General features: G+C 37.7%; 1 protein-coding gene across 8 annotated transcripts in view; it reads right to left on the bottom strand.

The window, feature by feature from the left end:
- LOC105212429 (uncharacterized) overlaps positions 1–24,653 on the bottom strand; it is a 442,313-nt gene that overhangs the window by 277,642 nt on the left and 140,018 nt on the right. For all 8 annotated transcript variants that reach the window (XM_054229606.1, XM_054229600.1, XM_054229595.1 and 5 more), the window contains one exon: positions 23,070–23,647. The gene's annotated coding sequence lies outside the window, so the exon portion shown is untranslated. The remainder of the gene's footprint in view (positions 1–23,069; positions 23,648–24,653) is intronic.

Here is a 24,653-nt window from a genome sequence, read left to right as displayed (position 1 = left end):
CAACGATTATTGGTTTTGTTTGTTTTGTTTACTTTTTATAATTCATAATGACAACGATAGAAAATTCGGGTTGTGAGAACATTTCCAATGGCACAAACACCTTATCTGGTCTACACCTGAAATTTGTGATTTAAAAAAATTAAAATATTTAAGTGCAATGAAATGTTTTTTATTTATGATTTATGAATTAATAAATAAAATAAGTTTTGAGTGAATTCTATTCTTAAATTGAATTATTCTTTTATAATATGTACTATGTACGTCTAATATTCAAATTATTCAACCAAAAAAGCTAAGACAGAACGCGTCATCCCGACGCCAACATACATACATATGTGTGTACGTATGTTTATCTATTATTTTTTGGTCTTCGAGTGCCACTCGAGTGTGTCGATCACAATCAACACGTGCACGAAACACCCGAAAATATAATATACATAAAATCCGAGTTTGCTGCTTGCACTCGAAGATAGGACCGTCTTGATTGTTCGTTTGCGTTATTTTCGCTTCGGGTTCTAAACTCGATCGAACACGTGTTTGAAGAGTGTTACGACACACTCTTACCGAATTTAAGCTAGTGTGATTGAACACACTCGAACATACCCGAAGCTGCTCTCTGCTCGCCAGTGAACGGCAAAGCTCCCGCCCGATGATCCAACTTGCAAACAAACAAGTCCATAGAACGCAACCATGCCTGGGTGGGCTACTGTTGGCTTCTTGGTAAATATGCCATAGACATCCAAATTGACGCTGGTGCATCTCTTGCTGATGCTGATATAAAAGCAACTTGAAGAAGTTCAGCTACTTTCAGTTTCTTGCAAAAACGCTTAGAACCACCACGTCGTACACGTTGGTGGTCTGCGAAAAAGAATAACCGGTCACAAACGGTGATAGGGAGGAAACAAATTGTGGCCACCTCAATCAAGAACGCAAAGTAGCCGACAATTGCTTTTCCTTGTGTGCGCGCTTATAAGAGGGAGTCAACAATCGCCAAACAGCATGAGAATCATGCTTTCCGTGCCCCTTGCCATGCTCGCAATTTATTGCGGTGCATCTGTTTTATCTTTGTCACCATCGCTCTCGCCACTGTGGCATCCATGGCTCGGTTCAATGTTCACTAACCACGAGACAACTACGGCAGCGATTCCAAAACAGCTGGCACCACCACGATGCACTTACCACAGCTCCATGCCGTTGCATACCCGCAGACACTGCCAGGCGGTGCGACCCAAAAAGGATGCAGGCAGCTTTGGGTTATATGGCGACAACATTGCCACAAATGCCTACACTGGAGGGGCACCAGCACCGATAATACCAAGCGACTCTCCAGCATGGATCTAAATAACCATAACCACAACTATGCTGGCATCAAGCAGTCGCACGCCTTCGAGCTTAGAGGCAAGTTGGCAGACGTTAAGAACATGAAAGTTAGCGCTGCGGCAATCCAAAATTACCGTATGAGTATGATTTAAGTGCGGTGTAGGCCAGCACCGCTGATCGTTTGGAATTGCAAGTGAAAACCCGCAAGAAACGCCCCAAAGACAGCAGCTACAACCATATTCAGCACAATGGTGGAATATACAAGCACAACGCAAACGCGACATGCAGATAAAAGAGTTCTTTATGCGCCTCAAGTCCTGGGCGCATCATTGCCAGCCACCCGATCACAACTGTCTGCAGGAATACTACCGTGCGGTGCTTGCTGACAGATGAGAAGCGAAACGAAATGCAGAGTAGCGGTGCGGAGAAAAAAGGTTTCACCAACACTTTGAGCTTTAAATATGGTGAGCTTCAATGTTGCAGGGAAAGTGTTTCGCGTGCGAATAATTTGTTTTCTTTGCATTGTTTGCTTCGATATACCTAATTACTGACTTGTGTATAATGCCACGGGGCTGGCTTATACTTGCTGGCCGACTGTCCAACTGTTTGATTACCAGTTCGTGCTAAAACGAAAGCAATTGTCCGTACTAAGAGAAATATTCGGAGTATCAAGAACAGATACATGGTCCTCTGATAAAAACTTGACCTAAGACCAAGTCTTCAGTCTATTGTTAGTTTTGGGTTAATAATTTAGAGTGCTACATACTGCCCCAAATGTCGAAAACTTTTTGTAAAAGTTTGGATTGCGAAAATTGAGGACCATTTTTGTAAAGTCATTACTGTTTATCATTAAAGCCCTGATACATCTCAGAACAGTAGTAGTTGTTCAGGCCCAGAAAAGTCAATACGAAAGTCTCTCTATTGTTTCTTAAACAGGCGAGTTAAGCCAGAAATTGTATGGCGTAGCTTGCGAACTTTTCGGTCGCACTTTGAACTGAAATCGAAATGAAATTTCACTTTTCATTCACAAAAACACATTTTATTTTCAGTTTTGATAAGTATTTTGTACAGTTAAATTAAAAACATGGATCTAAATAAAATCATACGGTTAAAAACGTAATAAATCTCTTTAAAATAATTGAAATTGATGTAGAAATTTTTGCTGTTTTTGTACTATCGCAACAAAAGTTGCTAAGAGAGTATTATAGTTTTGTTCACATAACGGTGAAAAACTAAACGAGTTAGATATAGGGTTATATATATCAAAATGAGCAGGATGACGATACGAGTTCGAATTCGGATGTCTGTCTGTCCGTGCAACGGATAACTTGAGTAAAAATTTAGATATCTTAACGAAACTTGGAACATGCATCCCTTGGCACACTGAGGAGGTTGCTTTCGAAGATGGGCAAAATCGGACCATTGCCAAAACCACAAACTTTTAAAGTGTCATAACTAAGCCATAAATAAAGTTATAAAAGTAAAATATGAAATAAAGGATCACAGTAGGAAGGGGCATATTTTATTGGGGGAGTGGGCGTGGCCCCGCCCAAAATCGGTTATTTGTATATACATATCTCGCAAACCAATGATGCTAAACAAACCAAACTTTCTGTAGTCGGTTCCCTTACGTACCCACCACACACTATGGAAATAGTTGAAATCGGATAATAACTACGCCCACCTCCCATACAAATGTTAGGTTGAAAATTACTAAAAGTGTGTTAACTCACTAACGAAAAACATCAGGAACTCAAAATTTTACAGAAGAAATGCCAGAAGGAAGCTGCACTCAGATTTTTTTACGAAGTGAAAAATGGACATGGTGCGCCCACTTATGGGTCAAAAACCATATCTCAGAAACTACTCGACCGATTTCAATGAAATTCGGCATATAATATTTTCTTGACACCCTGATAACACGGATAAAATGGGCGAAATCGGTTCACAACCACTACCACTTTCCATATAACTAAATTTTCTATTCCATCTTGTTCCTTCAATTTATAATGTATACATAAGGAAGCAATGTAGATAGCGGAATAAAACTTTACACAAATACGGCATATCATCTCTGACTTCACTTCATTACTTCCCCTGGCTCGTATATACCTAATTATAGGTTTTTCAAAAATACGGTGGGCTTTATTCCGCATATATGTATTGGTTAATATGTGAGATATCTTAGCAAAATTAAGTGAGCATATAGTCTTGGATATAGTGTACCTTGCTGGTGAAAGGGAATGAAATCGGTTCAGGAATTACAGCAGTCCTCATATCTATATATGACGATTTTCGTTATTCTATAAAACTTTATGCCGAATTTATGGGTAAATTTGTGTGTTATCTTAATACAATTTCTTCAATAAATTGCGAGAGTATAAAATGTTCGGTTGCACCTGAACTTAGCATTTCCTTACTTGTTATTGTTTGTCTTCATACCTCATTATTTAATACATATTATTGTTTATTTATTCACTCTCATTTATTACACAATCGTTTGCACATGGAATAAAGGAAAACTTTACCTACCACTTCATTAATTGGTCATTAGTAACGAATTCTGTACTCGTTAAAAAATCTGTTATTTCTATACTTTTAAAGAAAAAAATGAATTGTCGCTTGCAGTAATGCCGATTATAAACACAAATCAATAAGAATTTAGTATGGCAACAAAAAATTAGAGCCTTTGGTTTATAACATTTTTCATCTATAGAGTTTCGCCTCCTCTACTTAGTAAAACAAATAAAATTTTACCATCATAAATTGATTGCACCTCATGTGAATTGATTATATCTTGTTCAAAAAGAGAAATTAGCCAATGCAATTGGCTCACCGTGTTTGAGTGTTAAGCTACACCTAAAAGCATCTGACATCTTTATAAAATATTTGAATTGAATGGGCCATAATTTTAGCTCGAATTATTCCATTTTTGGTTGGCAATAAAATAAAAGACTAATCAGCTAAATAGTTCATTAAATTGCTCAATTTGGAGCGCGTTTGGAGATGTACATGCTAATTTAATCACACTACTTAGACTTGGAGGATGGGATCATGTGTAGAAGTTCACGCAAGTGAGGAAAGTTTTTGATTGTCACTCACTTGGGAGTGGCCAGAAACGATTCTTCTCCACATGGTTCAAGCAGCTCACGACTTCCGGTTTTAGACCAAGTATCCTCTGGGTAGCCAACAGACATCCGTTTGAAGGCGAGCTAAAGTGAGAAGGCGAAGCCCGCTTATGCGGTTGTGCGTAGGGTTTGGGACCCACCACATAAAAACACCCTCCAATGAAAAATCTACGAAAGCCTCGGATGAGACACCCCCCTTTTGATGACGACCCCTGCAAACGTTTTAAGGATAATGATATAAGGGCATGCACCTGGAATGTCCGGACCCTTAATTGGGAAGGTGCCTCTGCCCAGCTGGTTGATGTCCTCATACGACTCAAGGCTGACATCACCGCCATCCAAGAAGTGCGATGGACGGGACAAGGACGGAAGAAGGTGGGTCCTTGTGACATCTACTACAGCGGCCATATAAAGGAGCGCAAATTTGGTGTTGGATTTGTGGTGGGAGAGAGACTCCGTCGCAGAGTCCTGGCATTCACCCCGGTGGATGAACGTCTTGCCACAATCCGCATCAAAGCGAGGTTCTTCAACATATCGCTGATTTGCGCCCACGCCCCAACGGAAGAGAAGGACGATGTGACCAAAGATGCTTTCTATGAGCGCCTAGAACGCACCTATGAGCGCTGCCCCCGCCACGATGTAAAAGTCGTGCTTGGTGATTTTAACGCCAGGGTGGGTAAAGAAGGTGTCTTTGGCACAACAGTCGGAAAATTCAGCCTCCATGACGAAACATCGCCAAACGGCCTGAGGCTGATCGACTTCGCTGGGGCCCGAAATATGGTCGTCTGTAGTACCAGATTCCAGCATAAGAAAATACATCAAGCTACTTGGCTGTCTCCTGATCGAAACACGCGGAACCAAATCGATCACGTTGTGATAGACGGAAGACATGTCTTCTGTGTTTTAGACGTGCGTACGCTCCGAGGACCAAATATAGACTCGGACCATTATCTGGTCGCAGCGAAGATACGCACCCGCCTCTGTGCAGGAAAGAATGCCCGTCAACAAACACAAGGAAGGTTCGACGTCGAAAAGCTGCAATCGCAACAGACAGCCACGATATACTCTACTCGACTTGCACTCCTGCTCTCTGAGAGCACTCATCAGCATCTCGGTATAAGGGAACTGTGGAACGGCATCTCAAACTCACTGCGTACCGCTGCAGCCGAAACAATTGGTTTTCGGCAACGACAAAAAACAAGCTGGTACGATGAGGAGTGCCGTCTCGCAGCGGAGAGAAAACAGACTGCCTACCTCGCAACGTTGCAAACGACCACAACACGTGCGGGATGGGATAGATACCGAGAGCTGAAGAGGGAAGCGAGACGCATTTGCAGACAAAAAAAGAAAGAGGCCGAAATGCGTGAGTACGAAGAGCTTGAGAAGCTGGCAGACAGAGGGAATGCTCGAAAATTTTATGAAAAAATGAAGCGACTTAACGAAGGTTTCAAGACCGGATCATCCTCATGTAGAGACCAAGGTGGTAATCTGGTAACCGATGTCCAGGGCATACTGGGATTATGGAGGGAACACTTCTCCGACCTGCTGAATGGCAGTGAGAGTACAACACCAGGAGATGGCGAACCCGATCCCCAGGTGCTACTTTGGACTGAGTAGGCAATTGAACAGTAAAGTCCTCTCTCGACGAACCAAAATCAAGCTCTACAAGTCGCTTATCATTCCCGTCCTGCTTTACGGTGCCGAGGCTTGGACGATGTCAACATCAGATGAGACGACACTAGGAGTTTTCGAGAGGAAAATTTTGCGCAAGATTTATGGTCCTCAGAACATTGGCAACGGCGAATACCGCAGACGATGGAACGATGAGCTGTACGAGTTATACGACGACATTGACATAGTTCAGCGAATAAAAAGACAGCGGCTACGCTGGCTAGGTCATGTTGTCCGAATGGACGAAAACACTCCAGCCCTGAAAGTGTTCGATGCAGTACCCGCCGGAGGAAGCCGAGGAAGGGGAAGGCCTCCACTCCGTTGGAGGGACCAGGTGGAGAGCGACCTGGTTACACTTGGGATCTCCAACTGGCGCCGAACTGCGAAGGAGAGAGACAGGTGGCGCACTATCGTCGATTCGGCTATAACCGGCTAAACGGTTGCAACGCCAATCACATACATACATACTTAGACTTCTAAAGTAAATTGTGCTGCTCCCTTTAATTTTTTGAATTCTGTTAAAGTATAGAAATGTATTACATTTAAAATTAGAAAGTTTCCCAAATAAAAATTACTTAAATTGGTACTATCATGAGATTGCAGTATGATCAGTAAATTTTCTAATATTTATTATTTTTTGTTGAACAGCAAAGAATTTTTGTTGTTTATTAAAATCTTTATATATATTTCTCATCACGCTGATTATGCTATGATATGAGTATTACAAATTAGAATCATTCCCATTAAATTGCAATAATTCATTTTGACCTTCACACATTTACATGACAAATTCATGGCGCCAGCAATATTAAGCGATAAGCTATTCGACGACTTGTAATCGCTGGACAGATTATTGGAGGGTTTATAAAGCCATATACTATTTATTGACCTACAAAAATATAAATATCAAAACGAGTGATTATGTCCATACGCTTGTGCTTAAATGTTATATACTGTATGATGATTGTACATATGCAGGCGCGGAACAAGTGCAATTCAAAACAATTTTAAGAAATGTTATTTACTTTTAGATAAGTTTTTTATTGTAAACATCATAACCCATTAGATAGTGATACAAAACGAACAATAAGAGCACAATTACGCTGTTCGTCAGTGTAAAATTAGTCTGTATATTATTGTTTGCAGATATAAAAGAAATTAAATGCAATGAATTAGATTCCTGGAGGTACAGGCAGCCTTCCCGATAAATAAAATTTTGAGAAACGGACTTAGCACCGCCTTACTTACAACTTACTATATTTATTACAATTCTTACATATTGAACGGTTGAACAGATATTTATGCACTTACGCAGCCATAAGACCAAAAATATTTGAAATCGCCACACACGCCAGAGACGCGCAAGTGCTCATATTTGTTTAATCAAGTCCAAAGACGAATAAAGTAAAGTCAAACTTAAAACTCTCAAGGCAGAGAGAAGCTGAATAGATGTAATGTTGAGAATAGTTTGCGTGCCATTTGTGGATAAATGAGCAGTTATTGGGTATGGGTATATATGACGCCATAATAAAAATGACTATGAAGATGAAGACAACAATGCTGGCAATGACATTTTAATACTGCCCAGCGGCGAAGAATATGTCATGAGATTCCTGAGTTGGACCTAGTAGTAGCTCTATCCGTATCATTATTTCGCACAGCTGAACGATAGCAGCCGGGTGGAGTACTGCCACCTGGGCTGTTCCACTGAAAAATTAAATTTATCGGAACACCTCGAGCCGGATTTGTTAGTGGAGGTGCCGCATTATGTGAATGTGCGGCATGAGCCGTTGGAAGGCGATCCGCAGCCAGGTGAGTAGTATCAAATCAACACATGCCTGCAATATTGAAAATATTGCCACATATAAATGCCATACGTGGCGCTACTAGCACTCGCCGTCACATTTACTTTTAATGCATGCGGCCCATGTTTGGAACTTCCAATTGCATTTTTGGTTTTTCAATATTTTTCATGTTGTTGTTTTCCGTTTTTTAATGTAATGTTGTTTCAACTTGTATTGCTGTGTTCACATACATTGTTCGCGGCGCATTTTTCAGACGATTATCGATGCAAGATCTGCGTTCCAGGCTGTGACGCAGCGGTTGACCCAGCCGTACTTCAAACTGTTTCTCCTACATGTGGCGCTGCTCCCTTAATGTAATTCACATGTCAGAGCCAGTTTCAGCTCACCAGCAGCGTTGCATTATAGCGCCCATACATTGAACATACAGTACCGCACGTGATCTGTAATGTCGCATATCGGGGTTAATTTAAAATTCATGTTGCGTATTACAGTGATTAAATACGAGTATGTTGAGACGAAGTGGAAATAAGACAAAAAATTACTTTTACATAAAAATATGCTCCGCTATTGTCTCTGCGCATATTTGGTTAACATTTAATATTATCGTTTGTGAGAATTGGAAAAAATGTTTGGTTTTTTCAAAGAAACACAAATGGAAAACAGTTTGCAGAGCTGAAATATGGAATGAGAGCTGACAAAAACACGATTGCCTATATCTTTATCATGTTTTTAGCCAAAATTTGTATGCGAGTGACAAAACAACGCACAACTCGGGTAACATTTTTATGACGGTAAATTTTGGTCTTCTGTATGATTTAATTGGTGTTTGTAGATTGGTTCGATAAACATAGATATGTAGTGCATTCGCAATTTTCTTTTAATTAATTTTTACTATGAATTACTATACTTGAACTCAAATATTCGTATTTTATCAATAAATTAAACTTTCGCATGAAACAGGTTCTACTGGAGTAGAGTACAAGTTAATTTATTTCCATTTCAGAAGATTTTATTATACATAACTTCGAACTTTTTATTTTAAATAACAGATCGTTATACTTTTCGACACTTATTTTGTATCCTCCGAAAGCCATTTCAAAGGCTTCAGTGAATGAGAGAGCCAAAGGGACAAAGGGAATAGCACAGAACACAACCGCTATATGCAAATGTTGAAATTATAAAGCTTCAAGTTGAAGAAGGTTATAACATATAAATGCTCTTGGATATTTTATAAATATTTTATCTAATTTGGTAAAATTTCGTAGATTTATATTTTAATAGCTATTTTAAACAATTTACAGAAGCTTGTAAGTATATGAAAACTAACACTATAATTAAAATTTACAATATACATATGTATATATTGTAGTAGATTCTATTGACTACGATTACCGACACTAGCAGCCATCCTAGCGTCACCGGGAGCGCTACAATATCGGTTTCTCTACAATTCTTCTATAAATTTATTCTAATTACTTAAAATTTGAGACAGAGATATAAAACTATATCTAAAACCGAAGACCGCGAACTGAAGCAGCGCAATTTTTAAACATAACCACGGTAGATTTAGTTTGTTTGACACTGACGTATCGCTCTCAAACCATTACCATTGCGCGGCATGTCTAACAAGCTTAAAAGAGAACTACATTTTCAATAGCTTTTCAGTTACAATTGCGTGAAATAATCGAAACAAGACATTTCGTTACAAATGAAAGCACAATGCTGGATTTATCACATTTTGATGCTCATACATATTCCTGCAATTCATATTTAATATTTCGAAAGGCCCACAGAACAAATCCATTTCCTTTCATACCGACGCGTGGTCGCAAACATAATTTGACCGATCTGGGTGCATTGTTGAATTATTACGCCGAATCGCGGCAAACGCGACAAAATCATAGGCATTTTTTAATATGATATGATATATTCCTTCCGAATCGCGGTAAAAACCAGAAGCCGTAAAAGACTGCAGACCATATATACAACGAACGGGGTGGATGCAGTAGATGAGGCGCCCAAAAGCAACGCAGACGTTGGTGATCAGACTGAGAAAGCGCTGCTGTTGAACAATCAAGTTGATGACAGTGATGACGAAAATGATAAAGAAGCTGCTGCAGCCGCCTCCATCGGCGATTGTACAGGCCGCTAGAATGGCGCATTTGAAAAATACATTCGACAGCATAACACAAATAGCGGATAATCGTTTGCGGTCCATGCCTACATTGACAAAGTCAGCAGAGCTGTTACGATATGTTGACATGGCTACACCTACAGATACAACAACAATATAGTAATAATAAGTCTTTATTACAAGCGCAAACACAACAACCAAAGTGACAAAAAACTGATATTAGTGGTATATAAAGCATAATGTTGCCACTGCTGGCTTCACTGTTCTTCGTCCTTGTCCTTGGTACTTTTACAATGATCTAAATATAATGCCCAATTAATATGATTTGAAAGAAAAGTCGTTTCATACATTTTTGAAATAGGGTGGATTGAAGATTGAAAATATGTAGAAGCGTTCGAAAACATGCTTAGTATCTACATTGCTAAAGTTATTTTATAGTAATATATGAGTTATATATGAATACTAATATACGATCAACCAAATAACTAAATATACAGAGAGATAATTTTTAAAATAGTAGAAAGTAGAGACAGACATTTTTCCGGAAAACCAGACAGTCAATTTTATAGACACTGATCTTTTAAAAAAATTAATAAAGCAAGTAAGGAAGGGCTAAGTTCGGGTGTAACCGAACATTTTATACTCTCGCAATTTATTTATTTAACTTTATTTATATTATATAATACACAATTTGACCCACATATTCGTCATATATATTGTATAAAGTCCATTGAAAGTTGGAAACCATAATATTAGGTTAGAAGCACCGAGGTCCTCGTGTTTGATATATGGGGCTTTAAAAACCCATGGTCTGATTTCGGCGATTTTTAGAATGGGGCTACCATACTATAAACATAGTATTTGTCCAAAGTTCTGCAACGATATCTTCACTAGTGCTTACTTTATATATTGTAAAGAACACGATTCAGATCGTCTTCAAAGTTCTGGTATATAGGAATTAGGCGTGGTTGTGAAGCGATTTGGCCTATTTTCACAACATATCATTGGGATGTAAGGAAACTATTACAAACCAAGTTTCATTGAAATCGGTCGAGTAGTTCCTGAGATATGGTTTTTGACACATAAGTGGGCGACGCCACGCCTATTTTCCATTTTGTAACAAAATCTGAGTGCAGCTTCCATTTTCCATTTCTTATGTGAAATTTAGTGTTTCTGACGTTTTTCGTTAGTGAGTTAACCCACTTTTAGTAATTTTCAACCTAACCTTTGTATGGGAGGTGGGCGTGGTTATTATCCGATTTCTTTTATTTTTGGACTGTATTAAGAAGTGGCTAAAAAACGACTGCAGAAAGTTTGGTTTATACAGCTCTATTGGTTTGCGAGATATGTACAAAAAACCTATTTGGGGACGGGCCACGCCGACTTCACTTAATTTTTACTCAAGTTACAGCTTGCACAGACGGACGGACGGACAGACATTCGGATTTGAACTCCACTCTTCACCTTGATCACTTTGGTATACATAACCCTATATCTAACTCGTTTAGTTTTGGGTGTTACAAACAACTGTTATGTGAACAAAACTATAATACTCTCTTTAGCAACTTTGTTGCGAGAGTATAAAAATATTTGTATTTGTGTATCTACATATGGCATATTGCCCACTTACATTAAGTGTAATGGTTATTGGTTCAAATAAGTCTATCTCCTGAAGGTACTTGATTAAACATGCTTTTGAAATGCCAAGTTCCGTAAGTAGCTATAAGCGTTCATTCATTCAAATAATACCTCACACGTCTGCCACATTTTGTTACACTCTAGTTTCTACGCATGAAACATTGACATATATAAGTGTGTAAGTATGTAGGTATGAATGTATGCTGCAGATCTACCATTGGCCATTTGAAGGCCATACAAAATTCATTCAATAAATCATTGTACACTCAATATCTTTCAAGTGGCGCCGCTGCACGAGTGAGTATGTAAACACAACTGATGTGCCGTAGCCACCGAATTATGCTTAATTCCCATGAAGTTGTTTTTGCTCTTATTTACAACCATTAATTTAATTTCTGTTTAAATTTTAACACCTTACAGAAGATTTTAGACTACAACGCATAGACCGTACCGTACATTGGCCATTTAACCAGATCTTCAATAGTAACATCAACAATAGTATCATCATAAACCACAGCGACCAAATCAACATTTGTGGCTACGGTTAGAGCTTGGTTAGTAGTTTTTATAAATCTACATCGTCAAAAAAGTGCCTCTCTTTTGATGGGTACATGTGTATACATGTGGGCTTGTGTGTGAGATGACCTTCGATGGTGTTTTTCCTTATTTCTTTCAGTGTTTTATTTATATTGCTTTGTTTTATTGTAATTCGCTTTGTTCAATTTGTTTTCATTTTGTTTTGGCTCCTTCAAAATATTGCTGATGATAGATAACAGTGGTCAGTTTGTCTTTTCATTGCAGACCTTCTTGAAGCTGTATTGATAGTGTTGTTGATTTCGTTTGGTTTTCGTCTCTTTTTTGCCGGCGATCATCATTATTTTGTAGCGTTCGGTTGAAGTGACGGCTCTGCACACGACAGCCAGTTGGTCAATGTCAATGTCAAGATGGAGTTGTAAATACTTGAAACCGTTTGGGTTATTATTGGATTTTGTATGCTTCACTGCGCTTCGCTGTTGCTGTTGAGCGAGTTTATCGTAGCTAATATAGCAAGGCACTTAAACAGTAATTACAACTAATCTTTTAATTATATTTCTGATAAATATTAGTTGGCCTATATGATAAATATATACATATATATATACGCGTAGGAACCGCTTACGCGATTATAGCTGAATCCACCAGAGCACGCCATTCATCTCTCCGTTTTGCAATTGGCGCCATTTGGAAATTCCAAGTGCTGCCAGGTCACATTCCTCCAGCGGGTACTACATCCCTCCATAATCCCAGTATGCTCTGTACATCCGTTACCGTTACCGTTCATTTACACAAATATTAGTTCATTAAATATTATGTATGCCATTTATTCCAATTGTATATTGCCAAGACATAGCGATCCGCCGAATAATCAAATGTCACCAGCTGAAGAGAAAAGCTATAGCCAAAGTAAGGATGGAAATTTGAGGAGAAAATCACAATAGCAACGTCTGCAAATTTTTGAAATACTAAATAAAATAATGATTTGGCGAAATACAAATGTCAACGCATTTCAAGTTATATCAAATTGCGTGCGCCGAGCATGAAAGCATACATGCAATGCCGCAGATATTTGTGTGTCATACTGCTGATAAGCGACATGGTGCGATGTGTCGACTGTTGCGCGAGTGCGCTTTTATTGCTTGCTTTGGAATCATGGCTATTGCTGCGAGCTCGCGTCACTTTCATTAAAAATCTCGCCACCGAAAATGCAATCAAAAGAAAGTGTCTTGCTAACGAACGAACGCTACCAGAAAGGAAAGGAAAAGCTTACAAAGAAAAGTCAAATGCACTGCAAGTGGACGGCAAGCAACAAACAAATCAAAGTGGCGCATAAAATTCAATACATGCAACATGCTGTATTTATTGCATTGCCGATTTGTTTGTTGGCTGTCAGGAAAAATCCGATAGCCTATCAGCAACGGTCAACGTATTGCCACTCTTGGCGCACTGACAAACATGCAAACTGAGAACAACAACAACAATCGGCACAAAATTGGAGGTGACAGTAGCGAAAGGCAGCTGAGTGACAAGCAGCGGTAGCCACACAGCAAACAGATGTTGCATGTAACTCTAGTGCACAGTAAACAGTCCATTTCTTTGTGGTTGCACTACTTAGTTTCGCCTCTGTCGGGACAATTATGATTGCCGCCAAAGTAGTCGTAGTGGCCATATCGACCGCAACTGCCGTTGCCAACGAAAATAATCAAACAGTGAGCGAGTTGGATAGCCAATTTGGTCTTCGACCACGGCAATCAAGCCAAATAAACACATTCAGTTACTCCTCATTCACTCTTTCACTCGCTGTTTCACTCATTTACTCTGTGCTGCAAATCAGTTGTCTTGGCCCTGTTGGCGCGCAAAGTAAAAATCGCTCGACTTTCATGCGCACTTTGCTATTTTATACTAATGTTTTATTTTCAATTATCACTTAATGTATGCGCGATTGGATATTTAAAAATTTCTTTAATTTTGTGAGGTAGGAAAATATAATCTTATATTGACAAACAAGATTTAATGAAAGTGGTGCAACAGTAGGTATAACAAGTAAGGAAAGGCTAAGTTCGGGTGCAACCGATTATACTCTCGCAATTTATTGAAGAAATTTTATTAAGATAACACACAAATTTACCCATAAATTCGGCATAAAGTTTAATAGAATAACGAAAATCGTCATATATAGTGTATGAGGACTGAGGTAATTCCTGAACCGATTTCGTTCATTTTCGCCAGCAAGGTACACTGTATCCAAGACTATACACTCACTTAATTTCGCTAAGATATCTTACATATTAACCAATACATATATGCAGATTAAAGCCCACCGTATTTTTGAAAAACCTAAAATTAGGTATATGGGAGCTAGGAGATGTTATTAACCGATTTTAATAATTTTTGGAACAGAGACACACTATTAGAAGAAAACAATTTCCTCTGAATTAAATTAAATTATCAGAGAGATTTATCCATATTTTCGATTAAAATTTACCCTTAGTCGCGGAGTTCAACAAGTTCGATAACAGGGACCTTTAAAAGTTATACGGACGGACGGACGGACAGACAGACATCCGGATTTCAACTCGTCTCATCATCCTGATCATTTTTATACTCTCGCAACAAAAGTTGCTAAAGAGAGTATTATAGTTTTGTTCACATAACCGTTGTTTGTAACACCCAAAACTTAACGAGTTATATATACCAAAGTGATCAGGGTGAAGAGTGGAGTTCAAATCCGAATGTCTGTCCGTCCGTCCGTCTGTGCAAGCTGTAACTTGAGTAAAAATTAAGATATCTTGATGAAACTTGGCACACTTATTTCTTGGCACCATAGGAAGGTTGCTTTCGAAAATGAATCGGACCACTGCCACGCCCATAAAATGGCGAAAACCGAAAACAAATAATGTGCCATAACTAAGCCATAAATAAAGCTATGGAAATAAAATTTGGTATGAAGGATCGCACTATGAGGGGGCATATTTGGATGTAATTTTTTTTTGGGAAGTGGGCGTGGCCCCGCCCCCAAATCGGTTTTTTGTATATATCTCGCAAACCAATAGAGCTATATAAACCAAACTTTCTGCGGTCGTTTTTTTAACCATTTCCTTATACAGTCCAAAAATGACAGAAATCGGATAATAACCACGCCCCCCTCCCGTACAAAGGTTAGGTTGAATATTACTAAAAGTGGGTTAACTCACTAACCAAAAACGTCGGAAACACTAAATTTCACATAAGAAATGGCAGATGGAAGCTACACTCAGATTTTTTTACAAAATGGAAAATGGCGTAGCGTCGCCCACTTATGGGTCAAAAACTATATCTCAGGAACTACTCGACCGATTTCAATGAAACTTGGTTTGTAATAGTTTCCTAACATCCCAATGATTTGTTGTGAAAATAGGCCAAATCGCTTCACAACCACGCCTACTTCCTATATACCAGAACTTTGAAGACTATCTGAATCGCTTACTTTACAATATATAAAGTAAGCACTAGTGAAGATATCGGTGCAGAGCTTTGCACAAATACTATGTTTATAGTGTGGCAGCCCCATTCTAAAAATCGCCGAAATCGGACCATGGGTTTTTAGGGCCCCATATATCGAACACGAGGGCCTCGGTGCTTCTAACCTAATATTATGGTTTCCAACTTTCAATGGACTTTATGCACTATATATGACGAATATGTGGGTCAAATTGTGTATTATTAATATAAATAAAGTTAAATAAATAAATTGCGAGAGTATAAAATGTTCGGTGACGCCCTTCCTTACTTGTTATATATATAAACCTATTAGATATAGGTTTAGTTTTATAACTTACAAACAACCGTTATGTGAACAAAACTATATTACTCTCTTAGCAACTTTTGTGGCGGGAGTATAAAAAATGCAGTACTAAGTGGTAGGTAGTCAGTCCTAGCAATTAACCAAGTATTTAATGATGTGTGCAACAAGTTGATACGGCGTATTGCAATTGTTGATTGCTAAATGTTGCAAAAACTGTTAGTTGTTTTAAAAACAGTAAGAACTCATACTCATGTGTGTTGGCCATGACCGTTTATCAAAAATTGTTATGGCAGTGCTACTTTAGTTGTTAGACCACGAGAGTTTTCCTTGAATATTCGTCCGAACACATCAAGCGAATCGCTTTGTGGAAGGCCACATGTAGCCAGGAAACTGTTGTATGCTGCTTTTATTGCTTCTGCAGCAACAATAACGTATTTAATCCATTTGCGTTTGTTGTTTTTGTTGCTATAGTGGCTGCACGCGCACCCAATCGCGACGCATATGCAAACGAATGTGTTGCATAAATTGCATATGCCTCACACGTGAGCTGCATCAACGGATCATTATTGCGTGATTAACTGAAGCAACACACTCATTCCTCTGCTGTCTCTTTTTGGTTACGTTGAATTTTTTTTGTTTTAAATATTTTTATGTTGTTCAACTTTTTGTTTCAAATCTTGCTTTTTCAGTGCCTCTGGATGTCTACATTTACGCCTACTTGCTGTATTTGTTGACTGGTCGCTCGGATTTCGCATAGGAGTTTTGCTGGGTGTTACCCGTAAAACGGTAATGCATTTAATTTAAATTTATTAAATATGAATTTAAAAATTTAAATCTTCGTACGTGATTGTAATGTGCGGCGACTGTGGTCGCGCCTACGGTTAGCGTTCAGATCTTATCGAAAATAATATTTTTGCAAAATGACGGACCTGGGATGGGTTCGTGATGGTCTTTTTGTCAACTGTGCCACTCCTAAGTGTGTGAGTCTTTGTTGTGATAAATGCATTTTTAATGAGTTTTTGCTTGTTCATAAATTTTGTATTGCTTGTAATAATAAATAAATAATATACAATTTTAATAATACGCATACTATTGAGGGCGATAAAAATCGCTCGTAGAAAACATTGTAAAAAATAATTATTATTAAATTATTAGATATAATTATTATTATGTTTTGATTTATTTGACTATTCAAAATCCTTGTACCTAGCTTTGCCATATTGAATATTTTATCGCAAAACAACTTCGGGCAATATTTTAGTTTTGAACGAGCGAAGTGAATTGCTACATGGGGTGAATCGTATAGTTTTTGAGCAACCTCATGTTCATGGTATAGTAACAATCCATCCGTCATTTAGACACATATTTTTATTATTATCTAAATATAACTGATCTCCATTTTACACAAAATTCCTTACATTAATTTTGATAGTATTAAAAGTCTATCTAGAGTTCGCTAATTATACTCCGCATATACCGTATTTCATAACCATTTCCAGCACGAGACTTACTATTGTCAGATAGTACTATAGCTTAATGAATTGTGACCTACTTGAAACGGAAGCAGCGGGAATTATGTTTTTGTTTTATAGCTCAGAATAACACTGAGCAGTACATAAAACTCAATCGCTTACCAAAAACTAAATTATTTCATATTTTTATTCTACTGCAAATCTCTTCTTTACGCTGACACACTTTCTCGACAACTTTACGCTGTCACGCATTAATGGATGTATGCAGCATGTGAATTTATATAAACGCCGCCAATACGCCTGCGCAACCATAATTTTCGCAACATTTAAGCAAATTCAGCGTCCGCTTTGAGCTGAACGTTTCCTTTAGCACGAAAATAGTACGTTGCTCTTTTTTTTGTTGCTGGTGTGGCAATAAATGCAAAATATTGCACAATTATTTCCTGTGCAAAATGAAAAGACCGACAATTGCAGCGTAACAACTATTACTATAACAACTATAACGGCACTGCCATAGCGCACTATTTATCATAATAAAAACATTTGCACAAAAGGCGCGCCGCCATACTTACATTGACGTCATTTAACTTATGTCGATCATTGCATGGACTTTTGAGTTTGCTTTTTGCCCTGTCGCCTATAATTTAGTCGTTGTGCTGATGCGTGGGCAGCGCGGTGACAGATTTTGCCATCATTAGCTGCCTTCCTGCTTGCCGATGTGTGCGACGTATATACAGAGGCGGACATAATTATTCACACATCGTTCAGTTTTCCACAAAAACAGTTTTATCGTGGAAATCATAAAAACTAGCTTATAGGTTTGTTCTAAGGAAATATTTATTCATATCTTAGGTATTTAAAAATAACAATAATTTAATAAATTGACTTTCTTCCATTTTAAATAAATCTACCAAAATTGCATATTCCCAAGGTTCAGCTTTTGAAGGCTTTCTTTTAAATTATCCTTCAGTATATTCAAGTAAACTGCTTTATCCATTGTCCCCTCAATGAATACGAGATTTCCAACACCGGCTGCTGACATACAACCCCATACCATGACTCCTCCACCCCCATGTTCAACTGTACTTATTAAGATATTTTTCACAAATTCAGTATTAGGGTTCCTCCAGACCCGTATTCTGCATTCTGACTGAAAAATATTGAATTTACTTTCGTCGCTAAAGAGAATGTTGCTCCAGAACTCAGATGGTTTATTTGTATGCTTTTGCAAAGTCCACCCTTTTTATTAGCGTTGATGACGACAGGTGTTTTCGTGCTATTCGTGAACTGTAGCCAGCACAATGCAAGATCCTGCGTACAGTTTTTACGTGAATATTTTTCCCAATTTCTTCACGAACTTCTGCTGTCACCTGCGTAAAGGTAATATTGGGATTCTTTTCAAGTTTTCTTACAATTGCCGTTTTTCAGCGTTGGTCAGCTTGCGGGGTCTACAGGGATGAGCACGACTTTGAAGGTTTTCTTCTTCTTCAAAGCGTTTTATGATGCTGTAAATAGTATATCTGCTTCTATTTACATGTTTACCTATTTCGTTACATGTTTACCTTCCGTTACATTTTATTGCTAAAATTTTTGATTTAAATGGCATGACTTTGACTTGTGTGAATAGTTTTGTCCCTCGAATAAATGAAGTAATATGGAATTTTGGAAGATTTATTTAAAATGGAAAGTCAATTTATTAAATTATTGTTATTTTTAAATACCTAAGATATGAATAAAGATTTCCTTAGAACAAACCTATAAGTTAGTTTTCATGATTTTCAAGATAAAACTGTTTTTGTGAAAAACTGAACGATGTGTGAATAATTATGTCCGCCTCTGTATGTATGTATGTCTATTGATGTCTTTGCTTGCGTTTCTTTGACTGTAATTAACTTTCTTTCCTGGACGTTCAAGTTCAAAACATGCTCTTTTACTATGACAAATTAATATATATGCCACAAAGACTTCAACAGTTTCTAGTACATCTTATGCTACAATTAGTGAACGACGCAAAACCGTAGACTAAGTCAGTTGATACGACCTATCCCTTGATGTCGAAATGTAAACACTCATCACCGCTTCTACAGTGCGTTTCTACCATACCGTACCGTAGATATCCACGTGATCTGAACATTTTCCGTAGAAACGAGGCAGCTGATTGCTGATAGTCGAATCGGTAGACAATTTTTATACTCTCGCAACAAAAGTTGCTAAAGAGAGTATTATAGTTTTGTTCACATAACGGTTGTTTGTAAGTCCTAAAACTAAACGAGTTAGATATAGGGTTATATATACCAAAGTGATCAGGGTGACGAGTAAAGTTCAAATCCGGATGTCTGTCTGTCCGTCCGTCCGTCCGTCCGTCCGTCCGTCCGTGCAAGCTGTAACTTGAGTAAAAATTGAGATATCTTAATGAAACTTGGAACACGTGTTCCTTGGCACCATAAGAAGGTTAAGTTCGAAGATGGGCGGAATCGGACCACTGCCACGCAATGGCGATAACCAAAAACACATAAAGAGCTATAACTAAGCCATAAATAAAGTTATGAAAATAAAATTTGGAACATATGATCGCGTTAGGGAGGGGCACATTTGAATGTAATTTTTTTGGAAAAGTGGGCGTGACCCCGCCCCCAAATATGTTTTTTGTATATAACTCGCAAACCAATAAAGATATATAAACCAAACTTTCTGCAGTCCTTTCTTTTAGCCGTTTCCTTATACAGTCCAAATCCAAATGAAAGAAATTGGATAATAACCACGCCCACCTCCCATACAAAGGTTAGGTTGAAAATGACTAAAAGTGCGTTAACTCACTAACGAGGAACGTCAGAAACACAAAATTTCACAGAAATGATAGCAGAAGGAAGCTGCACTCAGATCTTTTTACAAAATGGAAAATGGGCGTGGCTTCGCCCACTTATGGGTCAAAAACCATATCTCAGGAACTACTCGACTGATTTCAATGAAATTCGGCATATAATATTTTATTGACACCCTGATGACATGTGTGGAAAATGGCCGAAATCGGTTCACAACCAGGACTACTTTCTTTATAACTCAATTTTGAATTCCATCTGAATCCTTCACTTTATAATATATACATTAGGAACCAATGATGATAGCGAAATAAAACTTTACACAAATACCGTATATGTGGCATCACTTGTGAAAAAATTGTCGAAAACGGACTATAACTTTTCAAGGCCCCAGATATCGAACATGTTGAACTCAGCGCCTAAGGTTAAATTTTAACCGAAAATATGGGTAAATCTCTCAGCTAATTTAATATAATAAGAAATTATTTTCTTCCAATAGTGTGTCTCCGTTCTAAAAATTATTAAAATCGGGTCACAACATCTCCTAGCTCCCATATACCTAAATTTCAAAAATACGGTGGGCTTTATTACGCATATATGTATTGGTTAATATGTGATATATCTTAGAAAAATTAAGTGAGCGTATAGTATTGGATATAGTGTCCCTTGCTGGTGTAATTGAATGAAATCGGTTCAGGAATTACCTCAGCCCTCATATCTATATATGACTTTCGTTATTCTATTAAACTTTATGCCGAATATATGGGTAAATTTGTGCGTTATCTTAATAAAATTTCTTCAATAAATTGCGAGAGTATAAAATGTTCGGTTACACCCGAACTTAGCCTTTCCTTACTTGTTAATAGTTGGATTTCAGTTTTGATCTTTTTCATTATGAACAACTAAGGAATTGCTAAGTTCGGATGTAACCGATCATTTTATATTCTCGCAATTTATTGATGTAATTTTATTAAGATAGCACACAATTTGACCCATATATTCGGCATAAACTCCAATAGTTAATATTTTTTGGATTAGAGACACACTATTAGAAGAAAAAAATTCTTTGAGAAATTTGTCAATATTTTCGGTGAAAAATTACTATTATTACACTGAGTTCATCATGTACAATATCCGGAGCCTTGAAAAGTTATAGTTTTCGATTTCGAAAATTTCCACAAGTGAAGCCATATATGATATACAGTATTTGTGTAAAGTTTTATTCCGCTACCTTCATTGGTTCCTTATGTATATATATTATAAAGTGCAGGAATCAGATGGAATTCAAAATCTAGTAGTTTTTGAGATATGGTTTTTGACCCATAAGTAGGCGACGCCACGCCCATTTTCCATTTTTTTAAAAGATCTGATCTATATTCTCGCAATTTATTGATGTAATTTTATTAAGATAGCACACAATTTGACCCATATATTCGGCATAAACTCCAATAGTTAATATTTTTTGGATTAGAGACACACTATTAGAAGAAAAAAATTCTTTGAGAAATTTGTCAATATTTTCGGTGAAAAATTACTATTATTACACTGAGTTCATCATGTACAATATCCGGAGCCTTGAAAAGTTATAGTTTTCGATTTCGAAAATTTCCACAAGTGAAGCCATATATGATATACAGTATTTGTGTAAAGTTTTATTCCGCTACCTTCATTGGTTCCTTATGTATATATATTATAAAGTGCAGGAATCAGATGGAATTCAAAATCTAGTATTTTTTGAGATATGGTTTTTGACCCATAAGTAGGCGACGCCACGCCCATTTTCCATTTTTTTAAAAGATCTGAGTGGAGCTCTCCTCTGCCATTTCTTCTGTAAAATTTAGTGTTCATGACGTTTTCCGTTAGTGAGTGAACGCACTTTTAGTAATTTTCAACCTACCCTTTGTATGGGAGGTGTGCGTGGATATTATCCCATAATAACAATTTTTATGGTATGTAATGGGATACGTAAGGGAAATAATTGCACATAAAACTTATTTAACCAAATTTTACTTTTCTATACAAATTGAGCAATGGCAATTTACATTATACATTAGAAGCGTATACAAGAACAAAACTATGTATATTGGCACAAATGGGCTTATGACAGTTATTTATTATAATTAAAATATTATTATATTTGTGTGGGTTCTATAAATTAAATTGAAATGTGACAAATTTCAATTGCGAATATTGTTCACTTGATATGTTTTTTCATACTTTATTATATAATAGCATTTATATATACAGAAAATAGATAGATGTCCGTAATTCCATCCGAATCGACCCTTTAGATATGTTTCATGAATGTAGCTTTGTTTACATAATCAAGGCAACTTGCAGTTTTAGTTGCCATGCGACACCATGAGGGTAATGTACCCATTAAACATTCGGTATTTACGATTGCAAACAAAAATAATATTAACATGGCAAACAACGCGTCGCATAATCTCGTGCGCATGCGCGTCTGGATTTTAACAGCATTGTACTTGTGCTGCAAACAACAACTCAATGCGTAATAGTAAGAAGCTAAATTACTGCAAAAAATATGTGCGAAAGAGCTAATGAAGGTAATGACAAAAATGAAAATACGACATGAACGCACCCACATGGATGAACTGATCTAAAACTTGCGGAATTGTGCGTTTTCAACTTTATGTATTCGCGCTGATTTTGCTTTGCTGCAAAACCCATTTCATTGCTTACTTGCCACAAATATATGTATAAGATGCAAAAATATTAATAATTATGTAGTTTGACTCACCCCTACGCGCCCCAGGTACTCCTGAAAGGCCGTATACGAATCCTCGCCATCGTCATCGGTCAAATCGCGCACCAACGTCGCGTTATCAGCTGTCATATACGAGTTGCCATTGAGTTGAACGTGCCGCCAGTGCCACTACCACTGCCGCTTCCGCCTTTCTTGCTGTTGCCAACACCAACGCTGCTACTGTTGCTGCTGTTGAGGCTACGACTCGGGATGATTGCATAACCGGTGGTGCGTGCCGGACTTGTGCTCGTGTTTCTTGTCGCTGGAGTTGAAGCTGCGACTGCGGGTTGCAGTTTCTGTGTCAGCCGGCAAACCTGATGTTGATTGAGCAGTTGCCGCTGCTATTGAAGTAACAGTCGCTGTTGTGACTTCTGTTTCGTCGTTCGTAAGAGCGCTTGCATTGCTGCTGATGACAGCAGTCGCCGCTTTGCAATGTTCGCCATTAATTGCTCTTACTTTGGCTTCACTTGTTCTTGTCATGTTCTTGTTGCCGTTGCTCTGATTGTAGTTGTGATATTGTGTTTATTGCTGGTGCAGTCTAATGGAGTTGTCATGATTGCGCGTTTATTGCTCTATGAGTTGGCGATAGAAAGTATAAAAAATACATTTAATTAAGTGCTGGCAAATAAATGGAAAATATAGAAAATGCAAATTGCTAGACCATTAGATAAAGGCAATAAATTCTTGAAATTCCAGCGCTATCTCTGCAGTCCACTCAGTTAGTATTTCCAACCAGCGGTTGAATATTGAATAGGTATTTGTCGTTCGTACCCAGATTCGTGTATTTATACACAAACAAACACCGGCCAGTCCCAGAAATAGGTTTTTTGTATATACCTCGCAAACCTATACAGCTATATAAACAAAACTTTCTGCAGTCGGTTCCCTTACGTACTCCACCACACATCATGAAAATAGTTGAAATCGGGTAATAACCACCCCCATCTACCATTCAAAGGTTAGATTGAATATTACTAAAAGTGCGCTAACTCACTAACGGCAATCCTCAGAAACACTAAATTTTGCCGGAGAAATTGCAGAAAGAAGTAATACTCAGATTTTTTCACAACATGGAAAATGGGCGTGGCGTATCCCACTTATGTGTCAAAAACCATGAACTACTCGACCAATTTCAATGGAATTGGGTATATAATATTTCTTGACACCCTGATAACACACATCAAAAATGGGCTCACAACCCATATAACTCAATTTTGAATTCCATCTCATTCCTTGACTTTATAATATATACATAAGGAACCAATGAAGATAGCAGAAAAAACTTTGCACAAGTACTGTATGTGATCTGTGGCACTACTTGTGAAAACATTGCTGAAATGGGACTATAAATTTTCAAAGCCCCAGATATCGAACATGAAGAACTGAATGCATAATGGTAATTTTTCACCGAAAATATCGGTAAATCCCTCGGATATTTTAGTGTAATTCAGATGTCTTTTGGATGTTGGGGGTGAAAAATTAGTGAAATTGTTCTCATAAATCATCGTTTTCCTTATTCTATTGGACTCTTTGCCGAATATATGAGTCAAATTATGTGATATCCTAATAAATCTATAG

The sequence above is a fragment of the Zeugodacus cucurbitae genome, chromosome 2 (assembly GCF_028554725.1).
Source record: "Zeugodacus cucurbitae isolate PBARC_wt_2022May chromosome 2, idZeuCucr1.2, whole genome shotgun sequence".
In the NCBI taxonomy this organism is placed as follows: Eukaryota; Metazoa; Arthropoda; class Insecta; order Diptera; family Tephritidae; genus Zeugodacus; species Zeugodacus cucurbitae.
Note: the sequence above shows the minus strand (reverse complement) of the source record. Positions and strands in the feature narration are given on the sequence as shown.